Genomic DNA, 19,933 nt, shown 5'->3' with positions numbered 1-19,933 from the left:
GATTCAACAAAATATGCCTAGACATACAAAGCTTACCAACAGAGGCCGCCATCATGGGCCTCATCAATGGCCTACGAGAGGGACTTTTTAGCCAATCTATCTCAAAAAAATATCCCACATCTCTGGATGAGGTGCAGGAGCGAGCGGAAAAATATATCAACATAGAAGAAAACTCTCGGTTGGGAGAAACCTCAAAATCCGGATTCTCCTACCGAGACAAAGATAAAGAATCCAAAAAGAAGGAAGATCGACAAGGGGAGAAAATTAAAAAATATCACAATTACACTCCTCTTAGGGTATCCCTGGTAGATGTTGGTGCGCAGAAATTGTGATTACACTTTAATTATGTAAAATTCATCGCTCTTTCTTTCCCTGGTAATGGTGCCAAAAACATGATGCCAATACCATGGTTCACAACTTCGCACAACTAACCAGCAAGTGCACTGGGTCGTCAAAGTAATACCTTACGTGAGTAAGGGTCGAATCCCATGGAGATTGTTGGCTTGAAGCAAGCTATGGTCATCTTATAAATCTCAGTCAGGCGGATATAATTGACTATGGAGTTTTCGAAATTAATAATAAAATAGGGATAGAAATATTTATGTAAATCATTGGTGAGAATTTCAGATAAGCGAATAGAAATGTTTTCGTTCCTCTGAACCTCTGCTTTCCTGCTATCTTCATCCAATCAGTCTTACTCCTTTCCATGGCAAGCTTTATGTAATGCATCACCATTGTCAATGGCTACTTTCGGTCTTCTCTCGGGAAAATGATCCAAATGCCCTGTCACGGCACGGCTAATCGTCTGGAGGCATCACCTTTGTCAATGGTTACATCCTATCCTCTCAGTGAAAATGGTCAACGCGCCCTGTCACGGCACGGCTATTCATCTGTCGGTTCTCGATCATGCTGGAATAGGATTTACTATCCTTTTGCGTCTGTCACTACGCCCAGCAATCGCGAGTTTGAAGCTCGTCACAGTCATTCAATCCCTGAATCCTACTCGGAATACCACAGACAAGGTTTAGACCTTCCGGATCCTCATGAATGGCCATCCATGGGTTCTAACTTATACCACGAAGATCCTGATTAAGGGATCCAAGAGATATTCATTCTAGCTTGTTGCATGTAGAACGGAAGTCTTTGTCAGGCACGCGTTCATAAGGGAGAATGATGATGAGCGTCACATAATCATCACCTTCATCGTGTTCTTGGGTGCGAATGGATATCTTAGAAGCGGAATAAGTTGAATTGAATAGAAAAACAGTAGTACTTTGCATTAATCTTTGAGGAACAGCAGAGCTCCACACCTTAATCTATGGAGTGTAGAAACTCTACCGTTGAAAATACATAAGTGAAAGGTCCAGGCATGGCCGAATGGCCAGCCCCCTAAAACGTGATCACAGGATCAGAATACAATCCAGGATGTCTAATACAATAGTAAAAGGTCCTATTTATAATAAACTAGCTACTAGGGTTTACAGAAGTAAGTAATTGATGCATAAATCCACTTCCGGGGCCCACTTGGTGTGTGCTTGGGCTGAGCTTGAGTGTTGCACGTGTAGAGGTCCTTCTTGGAGTTGAACGCCACCTTTTGTGCCATTTTGGGCGTTGAACTCCACTTTGTAACTTGTTTCTGGCGCTGGACGCCAGAATTGAGCAGAGAACTGGCGTTGAATGCCAGTTTGCGTCGTCTAAACTTGGGCAAAGTATGAACTATTATACATTTCTGGAAAGCCCTGGATGTCTACTTTCCAACGCAATTGGAAGCGCGCCATTTCGAGTTCTGTAGCTCCAGAAAATTCACTTTTAGTGCAGGGAGGTCAGAATCCAACAGCATCAGCAGTCCTTCTTCAACCTCTGAATCTGATTTTTGCTCAAGTCTCTCAATTTCAGCCAGAAAATACCTGAAATCACAGAAAAACACACAAACTCATAGTAAAGTCCAGAAATGTGAATTTAACATAAAAACTAATGAAAACATCCCTAAAAGTAACTAGATCCTACTAAAAATATACTAAAAACAATGTCAAAACGCGTATAAATTATCCGCTCATCACAACACCAAACTTAAATTGTTGCTTGTCCCCAAGCAACTGAAAATCAAATAGGATAAAAAGAAGAGAATATACTATAAATTCCAAATTATCAAAGAAACATAGCTTCAATCATATGAGCGGGACTTATAGCTTTTTGCCTCTTGAATAGTTTTGGCATCTCACTTTATCCATTGAAGTTCAGAATGATTGGCATCTATAGGAACTCAGAGTTTAGATAGTGTTATTGACTTTCCTAGTTCAGTATGATGATTTTTGAACACAGCTTCTTTATGAGTTTTGGCCGTGGCCCTAAGCACTTTGTTTTCCAGTATTACCACCGGATACATAAATGCCACAGACACATAATTGGGTGAACCTTTTTAGATTGTGACTCAGCTTTGCTAAAGTCCCCAATTAGAGGAGTCCAGGGTTCTTAAGCACAATCTTTTTTTTGCTTTGGACCTTGACTTTAACCGCTCAGTCTCAAGTTTTCACTTGACACCTACACGCCACAAGCACATGGTTAGGGACAGCTTGGTTTAGCCGCTTAGGCCAGGATTTTATTCCTTTAGGCCCTCCTATCCACTGATGCTCAAAGCCTTGGGATCCTTTTTATTTGCCCTTGCCTTTTAGTTTTAAGGGTTATTGACTTTTTGCTCTTGCCTCTTGGTTTTAAGAGCTTTTGGCTTTTTCTGCTTGCTTTTTCTTTTTCTATTTTTTTCGCCTATTTTTCTTTTTTTTTTCTGCAAGCTTTGTTCTTTGCTGCTTTTTCTTGCTTCAAGAATCATTTTTATGATTTTTCAGATTATCAAATAACATGTCTCCTAGTCATCATTCTTTCAAGAGCCAACATATTTAACATTCTTAAACAACAACTTCAAAAGACATATGCACTGTTCAAGCATTCATTCAGAAAACAAGAAGCATTGTCACCACATCAATATAATTAAGCTAAGTTCAAGGATAAATTTGAAACTCATGTACTTCTTGTTCTTTTGAATTAAAACATTTTTCATTTAAGAGAGGTGATGGATTCATAGGACATTTATAACTTTAAGACATAGTTACTAACTTCTAATGATCATGTAATGAAGACACAAACATAGATAAGCACATAACATAGAAAACAAAAAACAGAAGAAATAAGAACAAGGAATGAATCCACCTTAGTGATGGTGGCGTTTCCTTCTTGAAGAACCAATGATGTCTTTGAGCTCTTCTATGTCTCTTCCTTGTCTTTGTTGCTCCTCCCTCATTGCTCTTTGATCTTCTCTTATTTCATGAAGGATGATGGAGTGCTCTTGATGTTCCACCCTTAGTTGTCCCATATTGGAACTCAGTTCTCCTAGGGAGGTGTTGATTTGCTCCCAATAGTTTTGTGGAGAAAAATGCATTTGAGGCATTTCCGGGATCTCATGGTGATGAGCTTCTTGCGCCTCTTGAGCTCCATGAATGGGCTCTCTTGCTTGCTCCATCTTTTTCTTAGTGATGGGCTTCTCTTCCTTAATAGGAATGTCTCTTTCTATGAAAGCTCCAGCTGAGTAACATAGATGGCAAATAAGATGAGGAAAAGCTAGCCTTGCCATGGGGGATGACTTTTTGGCTATTTTATAGAGTTCATTAGAGATGACTTCTTGAACTTCTATTTCCTCTCCAATCATGATGCTATGAATCATGATGGCCCGATCCACAGTAACTTCAGATCGGTTGCTAGTGGGGATGATGGAGCATTGGATGAATTCCAACCATCCTCTAGCCACAGGCTTGAGGTCCAATCTTCTTAGTTGAACCGGTTTGCCTTTTGAGTCAATTTTCCATTGAGCTCCTTCTACACATATGTCCATAAGGACTTGGTCCAACCTTTGATCAAAGTTGACTCTCCTTGTGTAGGGGCGTGCGTTCTCTTCCATGTTTGGCAAGTTGAACGCCAACCTCACATTTTCCGGACTAAAATCTAAGTATTTCCCCCGAACTATTGTAACATAGTTCTTTGGATCCGGGTTCTTACTTTGATCATGGTTCTTGGTGATCCATGCATTGGCATAGAACTCTTGAACCATTAGGATGCCGACTTGTTGGATGGGATTTGTTAGAACTTCCCAACCTCTTCTTTGAATTTCATGTCGGATCTCCGGATACTCATTTCTTTTGAGTTTGAAAGGGACCTCAGGGATCACCTTCTTCTTGGCCACAACATCATAGAAGTGGTCTTGATGGGCTTTGGAGATGAACCTTTCCATCTCCCATGACTTGGAGGTGGAAGCTTTTGTCTTCCCTTTTTCTTTTCTAGAGGATTCTCCGGTCTTAGGTGCCATCAATGGTAATGGAAAAATAAAAAGCTTATGCTTTTACCACACCAAACTTAGAATTTTGCTCGCCCTCGAGCAATAGAAGAAAGAATAGATGAAGAAGAAGAAGAAATGGAGGAGAGGGAGAAGGGGTTGTGTTTCGGCCAAGAAGAGAAGAGAGGGTTGTGTTGTGTGAAAATGAGGAAGAATGGAAGGCTTTATATAGGGGGGAGGGGGGTTAAGTTTCGGCCATTTAGGGTGGGTTTGGGTGGGAAATTAATTTTGAATTTTTGAAGGTAGGTGGAGTTTATGAGGTAGGTTTATGGGGAAGAGTGGATGGATGTGAGTGGTGGTGAGGTGATGGGGAAGAGAGATTGAGGTGATTGGTGAAGGGTTTTGGGGAAGAGTGTTTATGGGAATGTGTGAAAGAGGGGTGAGAAGAAGTGAGTGGAGGTAAGTGGGGATCCTGTGGGGTCCACAGATCCTGAGATGATCCTGTGGGGTCCACAGATCCTGAGGTGTTCAAGGATTTACACCCTTGCACCAAGTTAGGCATGCAAAATGCCCTTGCACGCAACTCTGGGCGTTTAGCGCCAGGTTGGTGCCCATTTTGGGCGTTCAACGCCCATTTAATGGCCATTTCTGGCATTGAACGCCAAAACCATGCTTGTTCTGGGCGTTCAGCGCCAGCTCTTCTCCAGGGTGCATTTCTGGCGTTCAGCGGCCAGATGATGCCCATTTTGGGCGTTCAGCGCCCAGATACTGCCCATCTTGGGCGTTCAGCGCCAGAACCATACTCTGTTCTGGCGTTGAACGCCAGGCAGATGCTTCCTCTAGGGTGTGATTTTTCTTCTGCTATTTTTGATTCTGTTTTCAATTTTTATATTTATTTTGTGACTCCATATGATCATGAACCTATAAAGACATATAACTAAGAAAAATATAGTTAGATAAATAAAAATTGGGTTGCCTCCCAACAAGCGCTTCTTTAATGTCAATAGCTTGACAGTGGGCTCTCATGGAGCCTCACAGATGTTCAGAGCATTGTTGAGACTCTCCAACACCAAACTTAGAGTTTGGATATGGGAGTTCAACACCAAACTTAGAGTTTGGTTGTGGCCTCCCAACACCAAGCTTAGAGTTTGACTGTGGGGGCTTTGTTTGACTCTACTTTGAGAGAAGCTTTTTCTGCTTCCTCTCCATGGATGCAGAGAGAGATCCTTGAGTTGTAAACACAAGGTTGTCCTTATTCAATTGAAGGATCAATTCTCCTCTGTCCACATCAATCACAGCTCTTGCTGTGGCTAGGAAAGGTCTTCCTAGGATGATGGATTCATCCTCTTCCTTCCCAGTATCTAAGACTATGAAATCAGCAGGGATGTAAAGGCCTTCAACCTTTACTAACACGTCCTCTACTTATCCATAAGCCTGTTTTCTGGAATTATCTGCCATCTCTAATGAGATTTTAGCAACTTGCACCCCATAGATTCCCAGTTTCTCTATTACAGAGAGGGGCATGAGGTTTATCCCTGAACCAAGGTCACACAGAGCCTTAAAGATCATGGTGCCTATAGTACAAGGTATTATGAACTTTCCAGGATCCTGTCTCTTCTGAGGCAATGTCAGTTGATCCAGATCACTTAGTTCATTGATGAACAAGGGAGGTTCAACTTTCCAAGTATCAATGCCAAATAATTTGGCATTTAGCTTCATGATTGCACCAAGAAACTTGGCAGTTTGCTCTTCAGTAACATCCTCATTCTCTTCAGAAGAGGAATACTCATCAGAGCTCATGAATGGCATAAGGAGGTTCAATAGAATCTCTATGGTCTCTAGATGAGCCTTAGAGTACTTTGGTTCCTCAGAGGGAAGCTCCTTATTGATCACTGGACGTCCCAGGAGGTCTTCCTCCTTGGGATTCACGTCCTCCTCTCCCTCATTGGGTTCGGCCATTTTGGTTATGTCAATGGCCTTGCACTCTCCTTTTGGATTCTCTTCTGTATTGCTTGGGAGAGTACTAGGAGGGATTTCAGTGATCCTTTTACTCAGCTGGCCCACTTGTGCTTCCAAATTTCTAATGGAAGACCTTGTTTCATTCATGAAACTCACAGTGGCCTTAGATAGATCAGAGACTAAGTTTGCTAAGCTAGATGGGTTCTGCTCAGAATTCTCTATCTGTTGCTGAGTGAATGATGGAAAAGGCTTGCTATTGCTAAACCTGTTTCTTCCACCATTATTAAAGCCTTGTTGAGGCCTTTGATCCTTCCATGAGAGATTTGGATGATTTCTCCATGATGGATTATAGGTGTTTCCATAAGGTTCACCCATGTAATTTACCTCTGCTATTGCAGGGTTTTCAGGATCATAAGCTTCTTCTTCAGAAGATGCCTCTTGAGTACTGTTGGATGCAGCTTGCATTCCATTCAGACTCTGAGAAATCATATTGACTTGTAGAGTCAATATTTTGTTCTGAGCCAATATGGCATTCAGAGTATCAATTTCAAGAACTCCCTTCCTCATAGGCGTCCCATTACTCACAGGATTCCTTTCAGAAGTGTACATGAACTGGTTATTAGCAACCATGTCAATGAGTTCTTGAGCTTCTGCAGGCATTTTCTTTAGGTGAATGGATCCATCTGCAGAAGTATCCAATGACATCTTTGATAGCTCAGATAAACCATCATAGAAGATATCCAGGATGGTCGATTCTGAAAGCATGTCAGAAGGACACTTTTTGGTCAGCTGCTTGTATCTTTCCCAAGCTTCATAGAGGGATTCACCTTCTTTCTGTCTGAAGGTTTGAACATCCACTCTAAGCTTGCTCAGCTTTTGAGGAGGAAAGAACTTGGCTAAGAAAGCCGTGACCAGCTTATCCCAAGAGTTCAGGCTGTCTTTGGGTTGAGAGTCCAACTACACTCTAGCTCTGTCTCTTACAGCAAAAGGAAAAAGCATGAGCCTGTAGACTTCAGGATCTACTCCATTAGTCTTAACAGTATCACATATCTGCAAGAATTCAGTTAAGAACTGAAAATGATCTTCAGATGGAAGTCCATGAAACTTGCAGTTCTGCTGCATTAGAGAAACTAATTGAGGTTTCAGCTCAAAGTTGTTTGCTCCAATGGCAGGAATGGAGATGCTTCTTCCATGTAAATTGGAATTAGGTGTAGTAAAGTCACCAAGCATTCTCCTTGCATTATTGTTGTTGGGTTCGGCTGCCATCTCCTTTACTTGTTCGAAATTTTCAATAAGGTTTTCTCTGGATTGTTGTAATTTAGCTTCTCTTAGTTTCCCCTTCAGAGTCCTTTCAGGTTCTGGATCAGCTTCAACAAGAATGCCTTTTTCTTTGTCCCTGCTCATAAGAAAGAGAAGAGAAAAAGAAAAGAAGAGGAATCCTCTATGTCACAGTAAAGAGGTTCCTTATTGTTAGTAGAAGAAGAGAGGAAGAAGAAAAAAAAATTCGAACGCAGATAGAAGAGGGGGTTCGAATTTGGTGAGTGATGTGAGGAAGAGGTGTTAGTAGATGAATAAATAAATAGAATAAGATGAAAGAGGGAGAGGATTTTCGAAAATAATTTTTGAAAAAGAGTTAGTAATTTTCGAAAAATAATTTTGAAAAAGGTTAGTAGTTTTTCGAAAATTCAAATAAAAAAAATAAAATAATTAGTTAATTAAAAAGAAATTTTTGAAAAAGGGGGAAGATATTTTCGGAAATAGAGAGAGAGAGTTAGTTAGGTGGTTTTGAAAAAGATGAGAAACAAACAAAAAGTTAGTTAGTTAGTTGAAACAAATTTTGAAAAGATAAGAAGTTAGGAAGTTAGAAAAGATATTTTGAAATCATATTTTGAAAAAGATAAGATAAGAAGATATTTTTGAAAAGATATGATTGAAATTAGTTTTTGAAAAAGATTTGATTTTTTAAAATCACAATTAATGACTTGATTCACAAGAAATCACAAGATATGATTCTAGAACTCAAAGTTTGAATCTTTCTTAACAAGCAAATAACAAACTTGAAATTTTTGAATCAAAACATTAATTGTTATTGTTATTTTCGAAAATTAGGAGATAAAGATAAGAAAAAGATTTTTGAAAAATATTTTTAAAATTTTCGAAAATAACTAAGAAAAATGAAAAAGATTTGATTTTTTGAAAAAGATAAGATTTTTAAATTGAAAATTTGATTTGACTCATAAAAACAACTAGATTTTTGAAAATTTTTGAAAAAGTCAAATCTAATTTTCAAAATTTTAAGAGAGAAAAAGGGAAAGATATTTTTTTTTTGAATTTTTATGATGAGAGAGAAAAACAAGAAAAATGATGCAATGCATGAAAGTTATGGATCAAAACAATGAATGCATGCAAGAATGCTATGAATGTCAAGATGAACACCAAGAACACTATGAAGATCATGATGAACCTCAAGAACACATTTTTGAAAATTTTAATGCAAAGAAAACATGCAAGACACCAAACTTAGAAATCTTTAATGCTTAGACACTAAGAATTCAAGAATGCATATGAAAAACAAGAAAAGACACAAAACATGCAAATGCAAAGATCAAACAAGAAGACTTACCAAGAACAACATGAAGATCATGAAGAACACTATGAATGCATGAATTTTCGAAAAATGCAATATGAATATGCAATTGACACCAAACTTATAACATGACTCAAGACTCAAACAAGAACACAAAAAAATATTTTTGATTTTTATGATTTTATAAATTTTTTGTATTTTTTTCAAAAATTATTTGAAAAACAAAAATAAGGATTCCAAAATTTTTAATATGAATTCCAGGAATCTTATGCTCTAAAGCTCCAATCAAAGGGTCAGGCATGGCTTAAAAGCCATTCAAGCTTTAGAATGGATTTACATCCATTGAGGTGATTAGTTGAAGACCAATCCCAAAGGAGTTTGGGTATGGCTTTTCAGCCAGATAGGATTCAACATGTTACCATGAAACTCTAGAATTCATTCTTGAAAGTTTTGAAGCCATAGAATAATTTATTTTTGAAAATATTTTTATTTTAAAAAATTTTTTTTTTCGAAAACAGATGAAAAATTTTTTGAAAGATTTTTTGAAATATTTTTTGAAAACAAAACAAAAAGAAAATTACCTAATCTGAGCAACAGGATGAACCGTTAGTTGTCCAAACTCAAACAATCCCCGGCAACGGCGCCAAAAACTTGGTGCGTAGAAATTGTGATTACACTTTAATTATATAAAATTCATCGCTCTTTCTTTCCCTGGTAATGGCGCCAAAAACATGATGCCAATACCATGGTTCACAACTTCGCACAACTAACCAGCAAGTGCACTGGGTCGTCCAAGTAATACCTTACGTGAGTAAGGGTCGAATCCCACGGAGATTGTTGGCTTGAAGCAAGCTATGGTCATCTTGTAAATCTCAGTCAGGCGGATATAATTGACTATGGAGTTTTTGAAATTAAATAATAAAATAGGGATAGAAATACTTATGTAAATCATTGGTGAGAATTTCAGATAAGCGAATAGAGATGCTTTCGTTCCTCTGAACCTCTGCTTTCCTGCTATCTTCATCCAATCAGTCTTACTCCTTTCCATGGCAAGCTTTATGTAATGCATCACCATTGTCAATGGCTACTTTCGATCTTCTCTCGGGAAAATGATCCAAATGCCCTGTCACGGCACGGCTAATCGTCTGGAGGCATCACCTTTGTCAATGGTTACATCCTATCCTCTCAGTGAAAATGGTCAACGCACCCTGTCATGGCACGGCTATTCATCTGTCGGTTCTCGATCATGCTGGAATAGGATTTACTATCCTTTTGCATTTGTCACTACGCCCAGCAATCGCGAGTTTGAAGCTCGTCACAGTCATTCAATCCCTGAATCCTACTCGGAATACCACAGACAAGGTTTAGACCTTTCGGATCCTCATGAATGGCCATCCATGGGTTCTAACTTATACCACGAAGATCCTGATTAAGGGATCCAAGAGATATTCATTCTAGCTTGTTGCATGTAGAACGGAAGTGTTTGTCAGGCACGCGTTCATAAGGGAGAATGATTATGAGCGTCACATAATCATCACCTTCATCATGTTCTTGGGTGCGAATGGATATCTTAGAAGCGGAATAAGTTGAATTGAATAGAAAAACAGTAGTACTTTACATTAATCTTTGAGGAACAGCAGAGCTCCACACCTTAATCTATGGAGTGTAGAAACTCTACCATTGAAAATACATAAGTGAAAGATCCAGGCATGGCCGAATGGCCAGCCCCCTAAAACGTGATCACAGGATCAGAATACAATCCAAGATGTCTAATACAATAGTAAAAGGTCCTATTTATAATAAACTAGCTACTAGGGTTTACAGAAGTAAGTAATTGATGCATAAATCCACTTCCGGGGCCCACTTGGTGTGTGCTTGGGCTGAGCTTGAGTGTTGCACGTGTAGAGGTCCTTCTTGGAGTTGAACGCCACCTTTTGTGCCATTTTGGGCGTTGAACTCCACTTTGCAACTTGTTTCTGGCGCTGGACACCAGAATTGGGCAGAGAACTGGCGTTGAACGCCAGTTTGTGTCATCTAAACTTGGGCAAAGTATGGACTATTATACATTGCTGGAAAGCCCTGGATGTCTACTTTCCAATTCAATTGGAAGCCCGCCATTTCGAGTTCTGTAGCTCCAGAAAATCCACTTTGAGTACAGGGAGGTCAGAATCCAACAGCATCAGCAGTCCTTCTTCAACCTCTGAATCTGATTTTTGCTCAAGTCCCTCAATTTCAGCCAGAAAATACCTGAAATCACAGAAAAACACACAAACTCATAGTAAAGTCCAGAAATGTGAATTTAACATAAAAACTAATGAAAACATCCCTAAAAGTAACTAGATCCTACTAAAAACATACTAAAAATAATGTCAAAAAGCGTATAAATTATCCGCTCATCAGATGTCTACAAAGAAGTCTGCCATACGGAAAAAATACCCCCAGCTCGACCCCTCAAAGGCAAAAGAGGAGGAGGAAACCGGAATGAATATTGTGAATACCATCGAGTCCGTGGGCACTCCACCAACGAATGCTTTGACTTAAAAAACGTCATAGAAAAAATTGGTGAGAGAAGGAAAGCTATATCAGTTTCTGGCCACCCGAGATGATGAGCAAAGAAAGAGACGAAGGGATGAAGATGTCGGACGAGCAAAGCGATCACCTCGTACACCAGAAAGACATGTCCATATGATACACGGTGGATTTGCAGGAGGAGGAATCTCCAAATCATCTCGCAAAAGATATCTCAAAGAAGTATATCATGTCGAAGGGAAGGAGGAAGCACCCGACATCCCTGCAATCACGTTCACAAAAGAAGACGCATCCGGTATCATCTCAGGACACGACGATCCCATGGTCATCACCATCATACTGGCAAACTCCAATCTCCACCGCACATTAATAGACCAAGGGAGCTCCACCGACATCTTATTCAAAACTGCCTTCGACAAGCTCGGCTTAGAAGAAAAGGAGCTTAGAGCATACCCGAACAGCCTGTTCGGACTGGGAGATACCCCAGTACAACCACTAGGATACGTGCCACTACATACAACCTTCGGAAAAGGGAACCAATCCAGAACACTCAAGATAGACTACATCGTGGTCGACGTGAGTTCAGCCTACAATGCCCTAATAGGTCGGACAACACTAAATCAACTCGAAGCAATAGTCTCAACTCCATATCTATGCATGAAATTTCCAACTACAGAAGGGATAGCTACGATAGAAGCAGATCAAAAGATGGCACGCCGCTGTTATAACGAAAGTCTAAACCTCAGAGGCAGAGGAGAAGAGTTCCATACAATTGAGCTTGGTGGAGTTCAGAGACGAGAAGAACTCCGTCCACAGCCCGAAGGTGAAGTAGAGAAAGTTCAGATCGGAGACACCTCGGACAAAACAACTAATATTGGCTCGATCCTGAAAGGAAACGCAAAAGAATTACTAGTACAGTTCTTACGAGATAATGTCGATCTCTTCGCATGGAAAGCTGCAGACATGCCAAGCATAGACCCCAAGCTAATGTGTCACAAGTTGGCGGTCTATCCAGGATCTTGGCCGGTACAGCAGAGACGAAGAAAACTTGGGCCAGAACGATCCCAAGCTGTGGAAGAACAGGTACAAGCACTACTGGAGGCAGGATTCATAAGAGAAGTCAAGTACCCACTATGGCTAGCTAACGTCGTCTTGGTGAAAAAATCAAATGGGAAGTGGCGGATGTGCACCGACTACACTGATCTCAACAAAGCCTGCCCAAAAGATCCTTACCCACTCTCAAGTATCGACGCTCTGGTAGATGCTTCATCTGGATATAGATACCTCTCGTTTATGGATGCATATTCAGGATACAACCAAATCCCCATGTACCCACCAAATCAAGAAAAGACCTCGTTTTTAACACCAAAAGCAAATTACTGCTACATTGTGATGCCTTTCAGTCTCAAGAATGCGGGAGCTACTTATCAAAGGCTAATGAATAAAGTCTTTTCATATCATATCGGAAAAATCATGGAAGTCTACGAGGACGACATGTTAATAAAGACACAAAGCGAAGAGATATTATTGTCCGACCTGGCCCAAGTGTTTGACACTATAAGGAAGCATGACATGCGACTCAATCCCACAAAATGCACCTTTGCAGTAGAAGCGGGCAAATTCTTTAGGTTTCATGCTCACACAAAGAGAAATTGAAGCAAATCCAGACAAATGCCAGGCCATACTCAACATGAAGAGCCCAACTTGCGAGATTGGCAGCCTTATCCAGATTCTTAGCAGGATCAGCGATAAGATTTCTCCCCTTCTATGCCACTTTAAGGAAAGGAAAGAAGTTCAAATGGACAAGGGAATGCGAGCAAGCCTTCCAGGATTTCAAAAGTTTCCTGGGACGACCACCTATCCTAACTCGACCACGAGAGGAAGAACCACTCGTATTGTACCTTGCGGTAGGAAGTCGGGCAGTAGCCTCAGCACTGATTCGAGAGGACGACAAAGGGAAACAACCTGTATACTTCATTAGTAAAGCGCTGTAGGGATCTAAGCTGAACTACCAAAAAATAGAAAAGTTTTCCTATACTCTCATACTGACATCTCGACGACTTCACCCGTACTTCCAGGCTCACACCATTAAGGTTCAAACCGACCAGCCCATAAAAGAGATATTGCAGAAAACAGATCTCCGAGGCAGAATTTTACAATGGGCAGTCGAGTTAACCGAGTTCGACCTCCAATATAAAGCTCGGACAGCCATCAAATCATAGTACTTAGCTGATTTCATTGCAGAATTCACAAATACCCTGGAAAGTGGAAGTGGCGCATGTGTGATAATAGAAAGTAACCAAGGAACCCAAGTTGAGCTCTTCCTCAAATTTGGGTTCCCGGCCTCAAACAACCAGGCGGAATATGAAGCGTTACTAGCTGGTTTGAAGCTGGCTAAGGAGGTTGGAGCTCAAAAACTCAACATCTTCAGCGATTCACAAGTAGTCACCTCACAAATAACAGGGAGCTACCAAGCCAAAGATCCCACCATGAAAAAGTATTTGGATAAAACCAAAGAACAGCTCAGACAACTCGGGGAATATAAGATCTGCCACATACCCCGCGAACAAAATGCCCGAGCTGATGCACTCTCAAAACTAGCCAGCACCAAACCAGGGGGCAACAATAGAAGCCTCATCCAGGAAATGCTACAGAACCCGTCAATCTCGGAAGAGGAAAAAGTCCTAGCCATAACAAGTCAGGATCAAGGATGGATGACCCCCATAATTAATTACCTCAAAACAGAAACACTCTCCACAGATGAAAATGAGGCAAAGAGGTTAAAACGAGAGGCTCGGTACTACACTATCATAAACAACACCCTATATAAAAGAGGGATTTCAATACCACTATTAAAATGTGTGCCGACCTCCAACACAAGGGAAGTTTTAGAGGAAGTACACAGTGGCATTTGTGGTAATCATCTCGGAGCACAAGCTCTCACTAAAAAAGTACTCCGGGCAGGATTTTATTTGCCAATTCTATAAAAGGAAGCTACAGAGTTTGTAAGGACATGCCCACCATGCCAGAAACATGCCAACTTTCACATCGCCCTGCCAGAAGAGCTCATCAACGTAACCTCACCTTGGCCATTTTCAAAATGGGGACTCGATCTTCTCGGACCTTTCCCCCAGGGATCAGGACAAGTTAAATTTCTCATAGTAGGGGTAGACTATTTCACAAAGTGGATCGAGGCAGAGCCCCTAGCCAACACCACTGCTCAAAGAAGCCGGAAATTCCTATATAGGAACATTGTCACAAGGTTCGGGGTTCCATACTCCATCACCATAGACAATGGCACTCAATTCACAAATGCAGGCCGAAGCTGCGAACAAAGTCATATTGGCTGGGTTAAAATGGAGATTACAAGACGCAAAGGGAGCTTGGGCTGAAGAGCTTCCACAAGTCCTATGGGCATATGGAACGACGCCACATTCCACCACAAAGGAATCACCCTTCCGATTAGCATACGGAACGAAAGCAATGATCCCAGTAGAGATCGAAGAAGGGTCGTCTAGAGTCGTTCATTACAATAAGAAAGTCAACTCCCAACTTCAAAGGGAAGAGCTCGACCTACTTCCTGAAATCCAAGAAAGAGCTCGGATCAGGGAAGAAGCACTAAAACGTCGAATGGCTTCCAGATATAATCGAAAGGTAGTGCCAAGAGGTTTTGCTGAGAATGATCTCATCCTAATCCGAAATGATATTGGAACAACTCGACCCGGAGAAGGAAAGCTGGCAGCAAACTGGAAAGGACCCTACCGAGTCATAGAAGTACTTGGGAAGGGCTACTACAGACTGTCCGAACTCGATGGACGAGAGCTTCCCAGATTATGGCACGCCTGCAACCTAAGAAGGTACTATAGCTAGAGAAGGTAAAAGATCTCATCATAGGATGCACTCTTTTCCCTGAAAAGGTTTTTTAATGAGGCACCAAGTTGAGATTCAGAAATTATCCGACTTAAAGGGATGAAAAACTCCCGCATGTATATATTTGCACTTTCTTTTGAATAAAATATATTTTAGATATTCTACAAATTCTCAAGACGCATTAATCTGAAGCATTCATCGTCCAATTATAAAGCAACAGATCGGCAGAAAGTGAAAAACAGATTCACTACACGATCACGATAAAGACCAATAGAGATGAAAACGCGATTCATCTAAAGGTTGACCAAACAAAGATAGAAACCACCTTCTACAAATCGGCAAAGACTAACACAGAATAATGCAAGAAGTTATCGAAAGTGATCCGGAAAAAGAACCTGACGAGGTCTTATGGATTGCTAAATAATAACTTAAAGACTGGCCGACGTTAAGAAGTCGGACCAAGTCAACCCAAGTTATAAGTAAACCCTGGAAAGAGGTCTGGCCAACCCTATTAAAGAGGATTACTTTAACTTCGAAGGGCCCGACATGACAAAGTCGGCCCAAAACATAAAGTTATAAAAGTAATCCCTGAAAGAGACCTGACAAAGGTCCAAGAAAGAGGATTACAAAATAACTTAGAAGAGATCGACATGACGAAGTCAGTCTCCTACAACAAACAAGTTATAAAAGTAATCCCTGAAAGAGACCTAACAAAGGTCCAAGAAAGAGGATTACAAAATAACTTAGAAGAGATCGACATGATGAAGTTGGTCTCCTACAACAAACAAGTTATAAAAGTAATCCCTGAAAGAGACCTGACAAAGGTCCAAGAAAGAGGATTACAAAATTACTTAGAAGAGATCGACATGACGAAGTCGGTCTCCTACAACAAACAAGTTATAAAAGTAATCCCTGAAAGAGACCTGACAAAGGTCCAAGAAAGAGGATAACAAAATAACTTAGAAGAGATCGACATGACAAAGTCGGTCTCCTACAACAAACAAGTTATAAAAGTAATCCCTGAAAGAGACCTGACAAGGGTCCAAGAAAGAGGATTACAAAAATAACTTGGAAAAGGACGACGCAAAGAAGTCGGTCTCCCACAAACAAGTTATAAAAGTAGTCCCTGAAAGATACCTAACAAAGGTCCAAAAAAGAGGACTACAAAAATAACTGGAAAAAGGACCAACGTAACGAAATTGGTTATGGATTGCTAGAAATAAATACAAGTAAAAGCGAGAAAACTGAAATACAAGTTGGATCCACACATCCACGACCTCAAAGGATCCAAGCTACAAGCAATAAGTACAAAGCAATCCAAAGAGGCCGAGCAGCAAGACTCCAGCATTCTCAAAACCCAGAAAGGCACCAAGACAAGTGCAAACAAGCATGATATAAAATACAATATTATAACAAGCTTCAGGGTCAGGCCCAAAAGCTTGAAAGCTACTTGTTGTTTTTTCAAAATAAAAAGTTGCTAAACAAGCAACCAGAAGGAGTATCAACAGTCAGCAAAATATTCAAACTACAAAATAAAGAGTTTTAAAGCCCACAAGCCGGGCTATCTACACAAATATCCAAGAAAAATCACCTAAGATCGGGAGCCTTCTCGGTAGCATCAGTACGGGGAGAAGGAGGGCGAGTCTGAATAGGCACAGCATCCACGGTACCATCATCCCGATTCAAGATCTGACAGTCCGGATTAGAAGCGGAATAACCGACCTCAACTAGAGGAACTGTGGAAGTTGACACTTTGGCAGAAGGCACAGGGGGAGGTTCGACATCGTCATCATCCTGGTCATCAGGGACAATCTTACCATCCTTCACAACATCGTCCAGGCTAAAAAGAGTAAAGTCGGCCTCGGGAGCAATAATTCGAACCTGCTCCTTCAGGTTCTCGTAAGTAGCATTCACACTGCCAACAAGATGACCCTGGAGCTCGGAGTAATTAGCTCGGGCGTTCTCCAACTCCTCCTTCAAATGCATTCCCTCCCGATAGGATGTGACGTAGCTGTCTTTATGCCTTAATGTCGTGTCCTCGGCCAACCGCACAGAAGCCGCCAGAGCAAGGGAACTCGCCTTCTCATTCTTCAGATCCTTCTCCAGTTTGGCCACCTTCACCTCAAGCTCCTCCTTCAAGCCCTTCATCCGGTCGAACTCCTGTTTTGCCTCCTCCATAAAAGCTTTGGTGGCATGGAGAGGAAGATTTTGAGCAGTCCGATATAGGGCAGCTCCCATGTATGCCATCTTGATGCTACTCCGAGTTATAAAATCTAAGTGGCGGAGGAGCGAAACATCATCCATGGGGAGGGCACCATACGGACCGATCTGTTGGTCAACAAACTCCACCGCATCAAAGTCAGGAGCGTCAAGGTTGAAAGACTCAATTTTTTTTTGTTTTTTGTTGGGAGGAGCACCAAAAATAGCGGCAGAAGTCTGTGGAGGGTCAGCCAGACGAACTCGAGGAGTGGGGATCACTTTCCTTAGCCCAGGAGAACTCGGCACGGGCGGCTTCACCGAAACGTGAGAAGATCCCTCTCCTGCCACCTTAGCCGAGATATTTTGAGCAGCTGCAGCCTTCCTTTCCTTCTTGAATGCCTTCATGGAATCGTTATTTTTTGACATCTCTGAAAATACAGAATCAACCGTAGTGATGAGTTACAATCTAGAAGAAGCAAAACTAAGAAGCAAGTATAGAAACAAGTCGAACAGTACCCAAAGCAGTTCGAACCAAAGACGGGTCACTCAAAAACTTTTTTCTATCAAGATGGGGTGGTTCCCCCCATAAATCTTCAAGAACAATTACAAAAGCCCGCTCAACCTCGTCAAGCATCTCCCACGTATAGCGAGACACTCTTACATTCCTTTGCCATTCTAGAGGAAAAGCAGGCTCATCATTTTCATCAAGAAAAAGGGGCGGGCCCCCTCCACAGCGCGGGCTCTAAAGAAATAATTCTTAAAATCCTTAAAGACTCATCGTACATGGAAAAAACTTTATGCCCCTGGGCCGACCTGAAAGAAACCCAGGAAGTTTTCTTTTTGGAAGAACCTCCAGGCTTGGCAGAAACAAAAAGATAGAGGAAAAGAGTCTGAGAAGGTGTTATGCCTAACTCTTGGCAAAGCAGCTGAAAAATCTTGATAAAACCCCAGGAATTCGGATGAAGCTGGGATGGGGCAATGTTACACGACCACAACAAGTCGGTCTCGAAAGCAATAAAAGGAAAAGTAATGTCCAACTGGCTGAAGAAATATTCATAGGCATAGAAGAAAGGGACGCTCCCCCTCGACAGAAGTAGGAAAATAAACCGTCTCGTCAGAGTCAGGCGCCACAAGCTCATAATCTCTCTCTCGGGCACCACCACCACAAACTCTATGACGTTTCCTCAGCTCTACACAAAACTCAGCATCAACAACAGAGACACACATTAAGACAAGGGAGTCTAGCCAATCGAACATCCCCTCGGGAACTTTAGAAGACATCTCTATAATGTTATTGCGAGAAGACATGAGGCCAACTAATCCTACAATAAGAAAAGAAGATTGGATTACTAAAAAACATCTCAGACGAGGGGCAAAACAACTCAACTAATATGATACAGAAGAACAAACAGAAAAGAAAAACTCCAAGACTCAAACCAAAGTCCTGAGGCATCCTTTGGAGGCAGTAACAAAGCAAGGTTTCAGGAAAAATCTACAGCTTACGTCCCGGCATCTCTCAAACAAGAAAAGAAGATTTCAAACAGCAAACATTTTCATAGGAGAAAGACAAAACACATAAAGTCATCAAAGCCACTATCTTTTTACAGTCTATCAGCAAAAAGCATCAACAACATCAAACACGCCAAGCGGAAATCGTCAAAGGCACAACCTTTTTTTAGAATCAAACAAAATCATCATCAAAAGCACAAACAGAAACGGTGATAACATGCAAAAGCCCTAAGAGCATCAAGCAACAGGAAAGATGAAAAGGTTCATGCAAAAGGGCGAAGAAACTCCTAGAACACACATTACAACAGCAATCAGGCACAGCAAAAGCAGAAAGATCCAAACTTTCTCAAAATCAAACATGAAAAAGTGACACGGAAAAGAGAGAGGGAGAAAAATCAAACCTGGGAAAACAGGAGAAAACCTCAAAAGAAAGCTGAAGAGCAGAAGCGGTAGGCGAAAGAGCCACCCCTCAAACGAAAAAACTCGCCAAAAGTAGGAAACGGAAGGTGAAATCCAGAATCACCCCTCTTCTACAGAAAGCAGTAGCAAGCAGGCGTCGCTTCGGAGAAACTATGAAGTCTAGGCGAAAAACAGAAAGAAAGAAAAGTAAGGAGAGGTTACGAGGAAGAGAAATCGTTTCTGATAAGCAAAAATTCAAAATAAAGCCAAGAGAAACGGGGCAATTAATACCAATTAATGAAGGTATTAAACCCTCGCACGTTCCCAAGAACAAAGCGCTAATACAAAAGCGCGCGCTTTTAGAAGAAAACGTTCCGCATTCAAAAAATGAGGAAATCTACAAAGAAGAAGTCGACAAAATGCTCGAGTTCGGCTTCACTAGAAAAAGTTCGAAGTCAAAGACTCGACCTCCCAGAAGAAAGACCGAGCTCGAGCAGGGGCACTGTTCATACCCTGGGTCACAATGTCCGACCCGGGATGATTAGCAACAAAGCGACCAA

General features: G+C 41.2%; 1 non-coding gene and 1 pseudogene across 1 annotated transcript; both read left to right on the top strand.

Annotated features, from left to right (window-relative positions):
* The window catches only part of LOC112742885 (uncharacterized), a 43,880-nt pseudogene that overhangs the window by 15,112 nt on the left and 8,835 nt on the right, over positions 1–19,933 (top strand).
* LOC112746070 (small nucleolar RNA R71) lies at positions 7,040–7,147 on the top strand. The gene has a single exon (XR_003173970.1). It is a non-coding gene; the product is annotated as a small nucleolar RNA R71 (small nucleolar RNA).

This window comes from Arachis hypogaea, chromosome 14 (assembly GCF_003086295.3).
Source record: "Arachis hypogaea cultivar Tifrunner chromosome 14, arahy.Tifrunner.gnm2.J5K5, whole genome shotgun sequence".
Taxonomy (NCBI): Eukaryota; Viridiplantae; Streptophyta; class Magnoliopsida; order Fabales; family Fabaceae; genus Arachis; species Arachis hypogaea.
The sequence above is the reverse complement of the archived record's forward strand: the minus strand, read 5'-3'. Positions and strand labels throughout refer to the sequence as shown.